This window comes from Ursus maritimus, unplaced genomic scaffold, assembly GCF_017311325.1.
Source record: "Ursus maritimus isolate PB19 unplaced genomic scaffold, ASM1731132v1 scaffold_27, whole genome shotgun sequence".
NCBI classification, from domain to species: domain Eukaryota; kingdom Metazoa; phylum Chordata; class Mammalia; order Carnivora; family Ursidae; genus Ursus; species Ursus maritimus.
The window spans coordinates 37054292-37070395 of record NW_024425230.1 but is presented as its reverse complement, the minus strand read 5'-3'; the positions used below and the strand labels follow the sequence as shown (position 1 = coordinate 37070395).

The 16104-nt window shown below is 49.1% G+C and overlaps 1 protein-coding gene across 2 annotated transcripts in view; it reads right to left on the bottom strand.

Moving 5' to 3' along the window:
- Window positions 1-16104, bottom strand: part of MEGF11 (multiple EGF like domains 11) — a 226450-nt gene that overhangs the window by 97709 nt on the left and 112637 nt on the right. The window lies entirely within an intron of this gene.

Below are 16104 nucleotides of genomic sequence, written 5' to 3'. Positions count from 1 at the left end.
GGTTAATGACCCTTAGGATTTCTGATGACCACAGGCATGGCCCACAGCAGGTGGCGGCTGCAAGCTTCATTAAGCAGGACATGCACATTCTATGTTTCTGGCACATCCCTTGAGCTCCTCGGGGCCTGGGACTTCAGAGGGAATCTAATGAGCTTAACCTCAAAAAAGTGCTGCAGGCCCTTAGCACCCCTCATTCTGTCTTGCGGGGGCGCTCAGCATCCTCCGGAGCACCTATTCTTTTCCTCCACGTGGGACTCACTCCCTGAGGCCCTGCAGACCCCACACAGGGGACAGGCTTCTCCACTTCCCCAAGCCCCCTTATTCACTAAGGCTCAGATTAAATGTTCCTGCTTAGACAAGGTTTCAGGAACCTTCCTGCTCCCCAGCTCATTCTAAATTCACTGTGCCTACTGCTTATTTGCCTGGCATTGAGGTGGATGCTTACCCATCAGGCCCCTGAACTTTGGAATCACAGAGAGCTGGGTTCGAATCCCATTGCTGCCTCTTATCACCTGTGTGACATCAGACACTTTACATTGTCCCTTGAGGCTTAGCTTCCTTATCTCCCTTAGAAAATGGGGCTCATGCATGCCTTAGAGGGCTGTGGTCAGGATATAAGACACTTTTGTACCATTCAATGACTCACAAGTAGGAGGTGCTCAGTACTATTGGACAAACGCTTTGAGAAAACGTGGAGATAAATCCTTAAAGTCAGTGATCAAGGCATCGTATTGTTTTTTTAAGATTTATTTATTTATTTGAGAGAGAGAGAGAGAGAGCACAAGCAGGGAGAGAGAGAATCTCAAGCACACTCCCCGCTGAGTGCAGAGCCTGATGCGGGGCTTGATCTCACAGCCCATGAGATCACAACCTGAGCTGAAATCAAGAGTCGGACGCTTAACCAACTGAGCTACCCAGACGCCCGGAGGCATCGTGTTATGTGCAGGGGTAATTTCATTAGGTAGCTGAGTTATTAGCTGTATTAATAATGGTTCATCATTGTCACTGCCTGGCTGAAAATTCCTTTGGGGAGGGACTTGGTCTGGGCTTCCCCAGAAGCAGACCTGGAGGTGATTCTGTGGGGAAGGGAAGGGAGGGGAAGCACCATGTGCACCTCTGGGAGACAATGGAGAGCAGGGCTTAGCGCACCCCAGCCAAAAGGCAAGGAAGACAGGGTGTTTATCCATTAACCTCTTGGTCCTGCCCCTCACTGAGGGCTGCAGGGATGGGCGTTCGCTCTCCGGCACCCCCTGTTCACTGTGTCCTGTGCCCCTGGCAGAGTCCCAGGAGTTTGCCACAGGCAGCGTCTGGTGCATGGAAGTGCACACTGAGCCGTCTGGGGAATCAGGAGTGTCCGCTGCGGGGACCCGGTCTGTTTTGTTCCCCAGAGTGGATGCCACACCTGAGGTGCGGTCTGGTGCACGTTAGGCACTCAGTCTTAATGTTTATTGATTCAATGACTAACTCATCGACAGATCTACCTAAGAAATGGTTAGAGCTGCTGGGGATGAAAAGATGGCCTGGCTCCTGCCCTGGGGTCCTCAGGACCTGAGATGGGGATGGGGATGGAACAAGGACACATGAAAAAGACAAAGGAGGAATCTCACTCAAAGTCAAGGATCTAAGGCCCGGGGAGAGTGAAGACACACTGCAAACGAGGCACAGAAGGGAGCGGCCTCCGGGTATGGGAAGGCTTTAAGGAGAATGTGGGACTTGCTTTGCCTGGAGGAAGAATGGACTCAGGCATAAGGGAAAGGAGTAAGGAGGCTTGAGAGAACAGCGCAGGCAAAGACCTGGAGGCACAAACGTGGGGAGTGAATGGAGGTGTGTAGGGAGACCACAGGGTAGGATTGCTGGTTGGAGCATCTCTAGTTTCTCTAACCTTGTCAGGGTTAGAGTTGGGGTTTGGGGACAGACATCTGGCCTCAGTGGTCTCATAAGAGAAGGGACCTCGGGCAAGTCTTGAAGAATCAGGATTGGGAGCGGCCTCCAGACAGTGTGTGCGGCTGTGTGTAGGAGAGGCTTCTCCAGGACTTCTGGGAGGGCTGGGGTCCCCCACATCCACCTATCTGCTCCCCACATCAATTATGGTGTATACTGTGGAGAACAAAACAGACTGGGTCCCTGCAGCGGACACCCCCGATTCCCCAGACGGCTCAGCGCGCACTTCTACGCACCAAAGGCTGTCTGTGACAAACTCCCGTGATACTGCCAGAGGCACTCAGCTAACGGGAGGTGCCAGAGAGCGAACGCCCACCCCAGCAGCCTCAAGTTTCTCTATGTCTGTTCCATGCAGTGCACAACCTGAACATCTGTACTTAGCATCCTTGTCTGGCTGGTATAAGGGGGGAGAGGAGGATAAGAAGTGCTTTGAAACTGAGGAAGAGACTGATCGGGACTCTGCCTCCAGCACTCCAAATCCCAATAGAGGATGTTGTTACTACCAAGAATCAAATTCCCTGGACGCTGAAGGACAACAAAGGTGGCCCTCTAGGGACACTAGGAGACTCCACAGCTGCCCTGATGTCCCTCCACTTCTGTCTTGATTTCCATCCTTGCTGCCTCTTTCCATACTCTCACCCCCCTTTTCCTCTGCCCTACCCATCTTTCTCTCTCATTTCCCTTCCTGTGATGGCTAGGACCCAAAGGGTGGGGGTGGGGGTGGGAGGACTAGGTGAGTCTGCCTGAGCCCAGGATGCTCCAGGAGTCGATGTGGGAGAAGGGGGCGGGGGCGGAGGGGGAAGAACGCATGTGCGGGCAGTCTGAACTGGATGTTTGAACCAAAGGGGGTCCCAGCGGGCCTCCCCAGTGTGTGGGGGTTTTCTTTTCTTTTCCTTTTAAAACATTTCACTTTCAAAGGAAGCCAGGTCCAAGTGAAGGGATGGGATAAACTCAGACATGCAATCAAAATGTCTTTGAACCTGGGCTGAGAGCTCTGTGGTCCTCTCCTGTCCCGGTCAGGAGCTGGCAGGGGGCTGGGGAACCCTGATGCCTAATTGGCAGCTAATTGAATACTGGGAGGGGGGAGTGGATTGCACGCTGAAAGCAAGTTGCTGGGGATTGGGTGAGCGCAGCTCTTTTCAACTCAAAGTAAAAGCAGGTCTGTTACAGGTTTTCTTCCCTGTGTCTAGGCTGTAGGGAGACAGGCTTCTGTTGCTTAATGAGCTCATGGCTCAAGCTGTCTCCAGCTGGGGAGCTTGCGGAGGATTTCAAGGCAAAGTTAACACTGTAGTTAGTTCTAGCTGGCTACCTGTCATCACTCAGGCTCTGGAGAGAGAACTATTTTATTAAAATGAGCAAACAGGAGGCAAGCTCCTCAGCCGAGCTCTCCAGGTTGGGGGTGGTAGGTGCAGGGTCTGGTCACTCACAAAGACCAGGAGGGCCCAAGACAAGCATTTCTCTTCTGATTTGATATGGACCGAGGAGAACTTGGAAGGTGCTACCATAGAAACCTGGCCTGGATCTGAGTTTGGGGCTGGGCCTTAAGGCCAGGCATAGGAATTCAGAGCCTGACTATGGAGGCTAACAGACCTGGGTTCAATTTCTGGTTCTGTAGGGTGACCTTGGGCAAGTTACTAAGATGTTCTGTGTCTCAGTTTACCTCATCTGTAAAATGAAAAAATAACAGCACCTACCAAGTAGAATAGTTGTAGTAATTCGATGCCATCACACAGGACTTAGCACAGTGCCAAGAGCACCATAAACAGACAATACATTTTAGCTGTTATTGATGTGGGAAACAAAGGCAGAGAACAATTATTGAATTTCCTTACTATCTACAGCCCATTGACAAGTCCTTGAAACAGGCAGAGTGACACTCCTCTAGGGACTCAGCTGCCTCCATGTTAATACTTTGCTAAGGGCGAAAGGCAATCTTAGCCCAACCCCCAGGATCCTGTAAGTCTCCTTTAATATATAAAAATTCCCTTGGAAATTTTCTTTATCTCTACCCCCAAAATACATGTTGGCAAACGTCCCCCAAGCATATGACCCACTGATATACATCTGAAGGGTCTCATGACCTGAGTTTCTACTAAACATTAATAAATGATCTTTCCTAACAACAGCCCCCTCAGAATCCTGCAAACCGTGTTTCCAAAATACCTGGGAGGCTTATGCTATCCCTAACTACCTCCCAACTTGAAAGTATATAATGGGGGGTGCCTGGGTGGCACAGCGGTTAAGCGTCTGCCTTCGGCTCAGGGCATGATCCCGGCGTTATGGGATTGAGCCCCACATCAGGCTCCTCCGCTATGAGCCTGCTTCTTCCTCTCCCACTCCCCCTGCTTGTGTTCCCTCTCTCGCTGGCTGTCTCTATCTCTGTCGAATAAATAAAATAAAATCTTTAAAAAAAAAAAAAAGAAAGTATATAATGGGCCACTACTCATGACCCCAGTGCAGCTTTTTCTGCCCACGGGTTCTGTCCCCGTGCTTTAATAATACCACCTTTTTGCACCAAAGACATCTCAAGAATTTTTCTTGGCCGTCGGCTTCGAGCCCTAACATCTTTTCCTACGTCAGTTATGTTCATGAGGGATCGGGGCGGAGTAGACTGTTTACAGGCCTCCGAGTTAAGAATCCCATAGATGAGTCTCAGAGAGTGAGAAGCAAGACGTAATTACAAATTATTAGACTGGCAGACACCTGAGCAATGAGCTAGTCCAGCGCTCCCCTTTTGCAGGTGCAGAATCAGAGACCCAGAGAAGGAAAGTGATTTGGTCAAGGTCACATGGTGAACTAGGAACAATGCTGAGCCTACAACAGGTCTCCAGAGGCCCAGGGCTGTTTCTTCCAGAGCCCTGGAACTGAACCACAGACGCGAGTCAGCAATGAATAGGGCAAAACACTCCCCTTTGCCTTTTCCCTGCCATTTAAGAGCGGGTTTATGGTGGTTTCCCTTAATTGCCATGTTCTTCCCATGTCTCATGAAGACAAATTTTCTATCCCTGGGAGTGGCTGAATTGAGCATGGGGAGGTAGAGCTGTCCCAGGACAAGCCATCAGAGCCCAAGAGTTACCTGTTATCTGCCAAATAACCCAACAGTACCAGGAGAAACAAAAGCTTCAAGTGGCCGTAGATGACGGTAACAAGGGTCCAAACCAGTGACCAACTTCTAGCATCTTCCTCCATCCCACCTCTGCCTAACTTCTGGAGTAATCTTTCTAAATGTCCAATCTGATGAGGTCACCACCCTGTGTAGAGCACTTCCATGGCTCCACAGTGACCAGAACCTCAAGTCCAGATGCATGGGGGCCTGGCATTCAAAGCCCTCCACACTCAGGCCCAGTCTTCCCACTGCCCAATCCCTCCAGGCCCCCCTTCCCACTCAGGTTCCCAGTGGAGTGTGGCTTTGTGTGCCTCACACTTTGCTGAAGCTATTCCCCCACCCCATCACCTAGAGTCCTGCTCCATGTAATCCCATTCTAAAACCCCATAAAGCAAGTCGGTTTGATTTCCCTTATTATTCAGTTATCTTTACTGTGACTCAAATTTCTCATATAGAAAACAGTATGGGAGACAAGGAATTCTTCCAACTAAGATTTCTCTGGTATTTCCATATGCAACAAAGGGTGACTTGATATCTTTGAGTTGAGGTAGAGAGCTAAAAAGGTAGATGGACAACCCAGAGACCTATAAAATGGGCACACTAATCCATGTTTCACCCCACATCAAAGTCTAGGATGAACTGACAGGGAAGATGGTGCCCATGAAAGGGCTCAGGGCCACCACTGTGACCTTATGTCAAGACCTCCCTTCAGGGCTTGGTTCCCTACTCTGCTAAATGGAGAAGGAGGCCTCCAGGAATCCCTTCAGTTCTAACCTAACTTTCTGGGTTGAAGGGTCTCCACCACCATACAGATGACCACTGAGGAGAGAGGGAGGGAGAAAAATTCACTCAGGAGGGGCACAAAGGGAGAGCCAAATATTTTTGTAACATTTTCTTTCTTTAAAAATGATATGAAACAAATACAGTGAATCTTAATATTTTTTCACTCAGGGTGGTGAGTGTTTTTCATATTACTTTCTCTATTTTTCTCTATGTCACAAATATTTAACAATTTAAAAAAGAATTCTGTGATCCTCTTCTCAGCAGTAACCATCTATCTCCCTGACTTCCCCCACTTCAATAGAAGGCATCATCTCCAAGTGCAAACCATAGATCAATGGAAAAGACTGCATTTTGGCGTGGTGAGATCCCACACTGCAGAAGGTATTCAAGCAGAGGTCAGATGGGCTCTACATATTATCAAAGTGGTTTGTACAGAGGGTGAGGGTTGGGCTCTGTGAGGCCAGATGACTCTTCTGATTTACAGTGCGAGGGCCCTGGGAACCTGAGGTGCTGTCCTTGGTGCTGAATTCCACACGCACAAACTTGTGAACACAGACCATGGAAATCAGAACAATTCCTTCCATTCTTGTCACTTTAAGATACAAATTAATGCTTCAATTTTCAGGATATTTTGGTAACCAAAATGACAGGGACAAGCCCTTCTTAAAGGGGTTTCTGGCATTTGCTTTTCTGAAATTTCTTCTCCCATTCCCACCTTTTGCTAGTATTTGCTTGTGCTTTCCCAGCCTTACACTGAATAGCACAGAACTGGGAACCAGAAAGTTTGGGATTGAGTTCTAGATCAGCCACCGACATGCCTGCATGACCCACAGCAAATCCCTTCATTATTGAGAGACTCTGATTCTTCATCTGTCAAGTGGAGATAATTGCACCAGGTGATAGAATGCTTGAAAACATGCTTCTGAAAACACTTAAGTGCAACAGAATTATTAATTGGTAATAATATTATGATTCCTGCTTCAGTAAATACAAAGTGGAACTATCTCTCAGGGTGGGAAGGAAAGAAGGAAGTGAGTGTTGGGGGTTGAGTTAAGCTGAGAGAACTCTTGAGAAAGTTTAGGGAAAAACTGTCCAGTTGGCTTCCCTGGGGGTAAATGAAAACCTTTTCAGATGATGTCTGGTGACATTTGAAAGCATCACAGAATTTCAGAGTGGAGGTTGGTAGTGAAGCATCTCTAATGGTGTGGTGTTATTTGGACTCACTGAGCTGAGGGGTCATCTCATTGGGTAGGGAAATGGGGTCCTCCTGGGACAACAGAAGGGGTTTGAGGGCTGAAGGTCAGGGCTCACATTCTAGTTCTGGCTCTCTGTCACTAACCTGTTCACATAGTGGACAGAAGCTGGACTCAAGTCTAACTTACCCACTGACTAGCTGTGTGACCTTGGGAAAGTCATTTTACTTCTCCGACCCTCAGTTTTTTCTGGTGGAAAATGGGTATATTAGAGTCTACCCACAAGGATGGTTATAAGAGTAAAATGAAGTCTTGGGTAACAAAGAGCTTGCTAACCTGTAGCACTGTAGGATGCTTGGTATTTATCCTTTGTGAGCCTCAGTATTCATCATCTGCAAAATGGAGACAGCAAGGCTTGATCTTATAAGTTGGATAAGGATGAGGAGAAGAATCACACACCTGCACTCATTTTGTTATCATTGTGAGGAGTGGGAAGGGGGAGGCAGGGTGGGGCAGAGGAGAGATGCTGAGCTGGAAGTGAGAGACAGGAGTTCTAGTCTCTACTCCACCCTATTCAACCACATGACCTCAGCTTTCACATCTCTAAAGTAAAGGATGGGACTTGGTCCCTGCCAGCTAAAATATACAATATACGCAAACACTGGACTTCTCCCTGAGTTGTCTGAGCCCACAGAGCTAAAGCAACGCTGGCCTAAGAGCTCTCTGAGGGAGATGAGAAGCAGCCAAGCCAACAACTTTCTTTTCCATTTCATTCTCTGATTGGAAGAGCCAAGCATCCAAGTCCAGAGAGTAACTAGGCTTCCCTCCTCTCCTGTACCTGTGGCTAAACCCCAAAGAGGGCATGATTTATACACAGTGGGCCCCAGTGACTGCAGACAGAGACTGGGTTGTGAATTTAGAATCTTGGTGTTTCGCTGAATTCCCTGGCTCCGGCCCGGCTCCCTCCCTGCTGCTGGCATCTGGGACAGGAAAATTAATTGCTGTTGTCATTCTGCTTTTTGTTCCAGTCTATATCCCAGGAATAAGATATCTGAATGACATTAAGTAACCTGTATATAAAAATCCTTTCTAAAGGCCAGAACAGTAAGCACAGAGAGGTGGGCTCCAGGGCTGGGAGAGAGCCAAGGACAGCTCCCCACTGGTGGCCTATCCAGTGTCCAAGAGAGTAGTCTGTGCATGTGGACACACAATGGGAAAGGGACCTTGATGCTTTTCCTGGGAAGCAGAGGAAGTTGAGCCTACAGACCCAGCCTGACAAGCCAATACAGCCCCCAGTCTCCTTCACCCCGGGGGCTGCACTTCAACACATTCCTTCTACTAGCCTGGTTTGAATGCTTTCTCTCTTGACCCGGTAGCTATCAGTAAGCCTAATTCGTGTTCTGCCTGGGGCTGAGGGGTCCACGGTGCCAGCACTGGGTGAGCTAAGTTGAGGGCTCATAGGTCAGCACAGGTGAGTCACCAGGCACTTCTGCCAGCCCTGGCCACCTCCTCACGCTAATAGCAGAGTTAACACGTGGCATTATTAGCATGAGGCTTATGTAAAGTTTAGCATCAAGTAATAGCCAAGCCCATACGTGGGACAACATTAGGAAACTAAAGTCACACACAGACACACATGCGTGTGTGCGCACGTGCATTCGCACGCACACACACGCCCACAGGCACCCGATTCCTGACCTACAGGACTCACAGTCTGGTACAACTCCCTTCTTCTATAGATCAGGTTGCTCTTGTTCAGGGAGGGACAGTGACTTGCCCATGGTAAGAGAGTCACAGGGTGCCTATAAACTAGGTCCCTGGACTCCCAGTCCAGTGCTCTTTCTACTAAATCATACTGCCTCTATCTAAGACTATTGCCTGTTCCAGAACCCATGAAATCACAAAACCTGCATTCCTCTCCTGGCCTGCGAGGTGAGTGGGGAGGCTAATGAAAAGGACAGCAATGTAACCTGAAGTTCATAAGAGCTTTTCGCTCTCGCGTTCTGGGAGAAAATTTCTGGTTCTTTGGAGTCTGTCTACTTATGGTCTTAATTACTTGCGTGTACGAGATCTTGCAATCTGTGCCTGGGGACTCTTTGAATTGCAGATTAATATTCAACTAGCTGGAACGATCTTCAGAAGGAGGCTCGTGGTAATTAAGTTGGTTAGAGAACACTTCAAACTAACTTTTTTTATGGCACGCAAGTGCAGTAAATTACCAGTTCCGAAGGAAGACCGGTCCCCTAACGGTACTTCTTGGAAGGCATGGGGGTCCATGCGCCTCATTCCGAGAGGAAGGAGAGTCCTTGGGGGCCCCTTCCGAGGGGCTGGGGGACTGCAGATTGTGGGGATGGGAAGGAAGGGGCAGAGAAAAGAGGAAAGATGTGGCTTGGGCTGTGAGGCTGTGACTCAAGACCCAGTGACCTAGCTGACATCTGTGACTGAAACCCCGTGGTTCTGTCCAGGGAGGAATGACGTCAGTGTGAAAGTGGCAGAGGGTGGGCATTTCAAGAGCAGAGGTTGGGGCTGCTGAGCAGAATCTAGTTGAGTGAAAACGCTGGGTCATATTTGGTCTTCTAAACAAAAACGGGCGGGGGAAAGCCTTGGAAGACTTTGCCCAAAGCTGCGGGTATTTGAGACTAATTTCTGTTTTCAGTGTAGAACACTCTGCATATTTGCGACTGGGTGCCCTGACTGCTGTGTCATGCGTGACAAATCCATAGAGCGTGAGGTTTGTCACAAGTGATTTGCTACTAATGTAGTACAAAGCTGGTGAATAATTTAGTTTTCATACTGAGAACAAAGTGTCAAGGTTGTAAGTGCACAGTAACTTACCTCTATATCACTTGCCTTTCTAAATGTTTGATTAAATGGGAGAGGAAGGGCGGGGTTCCATCAGCAGGAGCCACTGAGATTGCCCATACCCACAGCCAACGTATCTCTGCCCTCGCCCATGTGAACATCATATGTCACTGCGACTCAGTGGACTAAAGACTGAGAAAACTGTTCTTGATACACGGTCAGACAGTCCACTCCTGACAGGTGGGGAGCCATTAGGTGTGGTGATGGGGCTGGGGCAGGGGGTGGAAGAAGGCAATCCCCCAGCTAGGGTCTAGGGACCCCAGTGGCTCTATGTGGCATGGTGTGGGGGCATTTAAAGGGACCTGGCAGAAGCAGTCACATGTGGGGCCTGCCCTATAGCTGGTACGGAAATGCCCAGCTGTAGCAGAAGCTTCTCTGTCTGTTCTTCCACTGGCTTCAGCCTCTGCATTCAGGACAGATGTTCTCAGGGATGGCTCTGACCAGATGTGGGCACCATAAGATTTTAGAGGGGATCAATGAGGAGGGAAGGGCAGAGGAGGAAGGAGGCATGGGATGGGGTGGGGGGGCAGTGGAAAGAGTCCTGACCAGGGAGACAGGAGGCCTGACTCACTTACTGGCTATGCCATTGCCCAACTGTGGGACTTGGACCAAATGACTTCAGACCTCAGTTTCCTTGTCTGTAGAAATGACATCTGCAGAAGGAAAAAGATGTGAGAAGCTGCATATGGCTACCCGCTTATGTGAATACAGAGAAACTGTGCTCAAGGACCCCTGGTTTCTGACAAGCTCCACCTCCAGCAAGCCTCGTGTGACCTTGGGCAAGTCCCTCAGAAAAGGCTCTTAACTCCTCTGAGTCTCAGTTTCCTCATCTATAAAATGGGGACAATAGTTCACAGGACTGTGAGGACAAAACAATGTAAAGCCCACAGTGCAAGCTGTGAGAATAGACCTCCGATGAATTTAGCTAGTATTATTATTGTTCAACAACTCATAGAGCCAACAATAGGGAACTGATTAAGCAAATTCATGGAATATTATGCAGCCATTCCAAATGATAAGTATGTGGCAAATAAAAGAGTAATTATGCCATGCTGATGGGAGAAAAAAAGAACATATTATCACATACCATATGGATGCATTATGATGACAAAATGATGTATGCATGTGAAAAGAGTATGCAAAATAATGAGCAGAAATTCAGATTTTTTTTCCTCCCCCAATTCCATCTCTCAATGTTAAAAAAAAAATAAGGGTATTTGGTGAGATGCTCTTGGGGGGCCCCCCAGCTCCGGCACGTGGAGGCCTCGAGGCTCTCTCTACTCCTTGGGTAGCTGTGGGGCCTGGAGGCTGGACTCCCACAGTGTGGACACCCCCGGGACGGGGGACCCTGAAGCTAGAGCCGAGCGTGGAGAGTCCTCAAGCACCTGCCCAAGCAATGTCAAAGTGGCCCAACTGACTCCTCCTTTGCTTAATTTGTGTCAATCGATTTCCTATTTTTAATTAATAATTCTAATTATGATGCAGCAAATTTACCCAACAGCCATGACTGAATTAATCAGGGTCTATTGATTGGGGCTGCAGAGTTATCCCACAGTTTCTGACACCATCGATTTCCTGTTGGGAACAAATAAGAAAACATGGGTAGGGCAGATGGGGCTGTCCTCTCTGTCTTCTTCCTCCCCCTCCCCCACACCCTCTCCTGCCACAGCCACCAGGCAGCTCTTCCCTTAGGAGCCCTGGGGAGGTGATCCCAGCCCTCCTTAGCTTCCCTGAGGAAGCAGGGCAGGTGACTGACAACGGGCATATTCCGGAGCGGGGGGGCTCTACAGAAAGCCTTACCGCAGTTCTGGGCTTTGTTCTAGGATGTGCTCAGAATTCTGCTGCTGTATCAGTGGGTAGAGATTGACTTCCATCTCAGTGTCCCTCTTGTAGTAAGAATCTTGGAGACTCTCCTCTCCTGCCCTGTCATTCTGTAGATGAGGAAACCAAGGTCCGTGGAGAGCACAGTCTTGCCCAAGACAGCCCACTGAGTCCCTGTGCAGCTAGGGCTAGAACTTGAGTCTTTGGCGTCCATGTCCTATCCCACCCACATGGAGCAGAAAGTGGGGGGACACTGGAAGGCAGGGACAGGTTTTATCTTGTGTTTCCATCCTCTACCACGGGGTCTGTCATCAGGCAGAGAAGCTTGGTACCCACTGTGGCCTTGGTGAGCCAGCCCTATCTGTTCTTGGCCTTACCCTCCAACCCTGGCTCTGGGCTTGCTTCCTGTTATCATCCTTCTGGGCCTTGAGAATTCAGGCCCCCCGCCCCTGCCCCCAGTCTCCAGACTCCACAGCTGCTCTTGATATCGACATGATGACTTATGTTACACACCCGCACTCCTGAGCCCTTGGGGGTCCAGATGAGCCTCCCCTCACCACAAGGCCCTACCTACATGCCTCCTCTGTGCCGGGCACCTCACACACACGATCTACCTTTATCTCCACAATCCGCCAAAGAAGACAGGTATGAGGAAACAGGCTTGGGAAGATAAAGTAGCTTGTCATATTCCCGCTGAGGATAAGGGGCAAAGATCTGAACCTGGGACTGTCTTACTCCAAAGCCCACCATGATTCCTTCACAGGAAGGAGAAAGGAAAGAAATCGGGAGAGGCATACAGTAGTGGAGACTACAGGATACACGTGATCCTCGTAACAACACTGGGAAGGACACCCAGTCAATAAACCAAAGAGTGACGCTTTGAAACTGGCAAAGACAGGGAAGTATGGGAATGAACAAGAGTGGTTCCGTTTGGGTACAGGTTGGCTTAAGGCAAGAGAAGGGGCAAAGAGAGATCAAGGCTAGAGGGGCAGGTTGGGGCCAGATCATGGAAGACTCGTGAATGAATGGAGGAGAATCTGGATGTCCTCTTTGGGGCCAGGGAGAGCAGCTTTGGGCTTTGAGCAGAGACGGGCCATGGTCAGGGTGGTGATCCAGGGACCCTGATTTGATGATGGTGGGTCAGAATGTGGAGCGACTGGATGAAGCAGAGACCATTAGAAAGTTACCACGATGGTCTAGGTACAAGTTCATGACACCTGGAGCCAAGGTAGGGGTGGCGGGCAGAGGGAGGAAAGCAACAACCAGACGTGGGTAGGGCTGACAGCACCTGCAGCTGACTGAATGCGGGGTCTCCAGGATTTTCTGTTTGGGTCACTGGCACGCAGTAGGATCTCATCTTAACTGATTATATCTGTGAAGCCCTACTCCCGAATGGGGTCACATTCACAGGCTGCAGGCGGACATGACCTTGGGGTCATCGTTCAGTGTAGAACACAGGGGAATAATCCCTCTGCCTCACAGGGTGGCCCCCTCCAAGGGCTAACTGAGATGGGATCATGTGAAACAACCACCTGACTTCCACTGTTCTTCTTTGAGGTACAGAGCTTGCTCCAGAATCCCCAGCCAGAAAGCCTTAGAAAGAGTATTTAGAAGGACAAATCCAAGAGGGGGAGGGATCGTCACCAGAATCCACGTTGAGATTCCCTGGGTATCCAAGGAGCACAAACTGGGGTTGGCCAGCACTCATCAAGAGCCCTGGGGAGCCACCCCCCCCCCACTCCTCAAGTTCTCATCTTCCATCTCCACGGACTTCCCGTGCTATCACAGCACATGCCACAACGTGCATCGAGTGGCAGGGCTGACAGCTCTCCCCAGAGAGAGTAACTACACGCAGATGCCCAGCTCATGGTCACATGGCGCTCCAGAAGCTCCCCATCACCAGCTCTAATCCAGTCAGTGGGATGCCTGTGAATGTTTAACAATCAGGTCTTCGGGGAGGCGGGGGGAAGCCCTGATTTGTAGCATTTGCTCATTTCTATGGTGTAAATACTTCTGCCATGGCCGGTTTCAAGCTGCCGATATGAAGTAACAGAACACGGAGTCGGGAAGAAATGCGCACCGTCAGCTGTCACACGCTGGTATGAGCCAGCTCAGAGCACGAGTGCACACAGTCCTCCATGAGGACGGGTCTATGCACGCGATCCCCGCTCCCCACCAGCCAGCACCTTTTGCTCGTTTCTGCAGTGGTCATCAGCCAACGGATACAAGCTTAGAAGTGGCAAAACTCTTACTAATTGGGGAGGGTGAGCATCATTTGGGCAGGTGTAGTGCTGCCAGGGTGCTCTGGGCCAGATCTGAATCCAGATTCTGTCACTTACCAGCTGTATAATCCGGGTAAGTCATACAACCTCTTGTTGCGTGATTTATCATTCACTCAACAATTATTGATGCTTCACTGTTATAGATGATGGGGAAATAAAGATGAAAAAGAAAACACAGTCCCTGGGCCAAGAAACTCACCATTTGGGGGAAGGAGAGTCATAAAAATTATAACATCATGGGGTCAGTATCAGTCTCATCTATGGGGGTCAGGGATCTACTCCAGAAAGTGGAATGAGAACACACATAGTAAGTTCCCCACGGTACATGGAACAGAATAGGGGCTCAGCAAATGTTTGTGAAATCTAGGCAAGCAAATCTGTAGCTGGAAATCAGTAAATAGATGGCACACACCTACTCCAGCCAGGTTCCACACTAGGAGCTCTGGGGATTGCAAAAAATGGCCACTGGGCTACAGCCTAGGGAGATGATGGGAAGGTCGCACCTTTCCCTTGTCCCTTCGTCTCTGCTCATCCAGTGCTCATCTTCCTTCCCCATGCTGCTGTGGGGGTCTGGGGGAGCCTCTGGCAGATTCATCAGTGCCCACCCACTTGGGGTAGCTGGGCAGGAGATGGTTTTGTGATAGGAGACAGACCCTTTGACATTGCTAGGCCTCAAATCATAGAATGGTATAGGGCAAAGGAATTCACTAATACAATTATCTTTTTAACTGATTAAAAAATCCTTTTTCTCTGCTTCGGTAAATCATTAGCATATGACCAATCTTGCTTCAACTTATCTTCTCTACTCCTACCTTCCCCTTGGTTTTTCTCTTTCAATGATCAGTTAGGATTGGTTGAGTTTTTGCTGCTACCCCCATCACTCCAGGTTTGTAAAACAACCTCCTCCCGAGTACTTTTCCTGCAATACCTGTACGTGGCCACCAGAGAGCAGCAGACTGCCTCATTTACACGGTTCAAAGAATTTCATCTGAGATCAGAATCAAAACTCTTAATCCTCTAATAAAAACAATCTGTCATTCTGTTTCTTTTTTAAAAAGAAAGAATCTCTTTCCCATCCATCCAATTTTTTTCTCCAGAAGCAAAGAGTTAAAACAAAATTTAAACACAGTGACTCCTCTTAGCAACGCCCTTGACAACCTGCAACATTGACAAATTGTCTCTGATCCAAACTGCCTTCTTTTACAAAGCTTCCAGCTACAAATCCAAGCTGACAGCCGAATATCACCTTCAAAACGACAGGTTTAAATGAGTTATTATTTGTAAAGGGCTTAGAAGGGTGTCTAGCACATAGCGAGGGCTATGCAAGTGCTGAGGTTCTATTTACTTTCAATTTTTAATTCTTTTCCCCCCGTTTGCACAGGAATGTAAATTCGTTTCAACACTGCAGGAATTAGCAATGAATGAGGCTTTATCACTCCGGTTTAATTATCTACTCCCTGGGAGTGGGAAACAGAATGCCTATGGAGACAGGAAGTTGTCCCAAAGGTGGCCTGGCCTGGGCCGGGGCTGACTGCTCTCCTCCAACATCTCCCCATGGGGCTGACTGCACAGTTCCCTCTGGTACACTCATGGTCATCTGACTCCGGGCTCAGCCAAACCTCCTAATTACAGGGATGTTGGACAGGGGTAGTTTTTTTCTTTCTTTCCTGAGTTAAGCCAAGAAATGCTGCTGGAGAAGCACAGCTGGTGTGAGCTGGATCAATTAAATTATCCTAAGCAGCAGGGGGATGGAGCCGGGGGGAGGACTCACAAGCCAGGACCATTATTACCGGCGAAATGGAGCTGTCATCTGCAGACAGACAGCCGTATGTCAAGCCTGGCAGAGAGGGTCAGATTGACAGGAGGTCTTGGTGTCACTTCAGGGAACTGCTGGCACCCACGGGTTCTTGGGATTCCGCTAGTGATGGTGACAATAGTGACTGCCAGCAACTGAGGTCCTTCTGTGGGTCAAGCACGATTCATACGTTAGCACCTAAATGGGTGTTACTGTGCCCATTTTCCAGGAGGGGAAACTGACCCTCAGAGACACTGACTTACTCAAGGTCTCACTGCCAATAAAGTGAGGACACTGGATGAGGGCCGGTCTGCCTAGTCA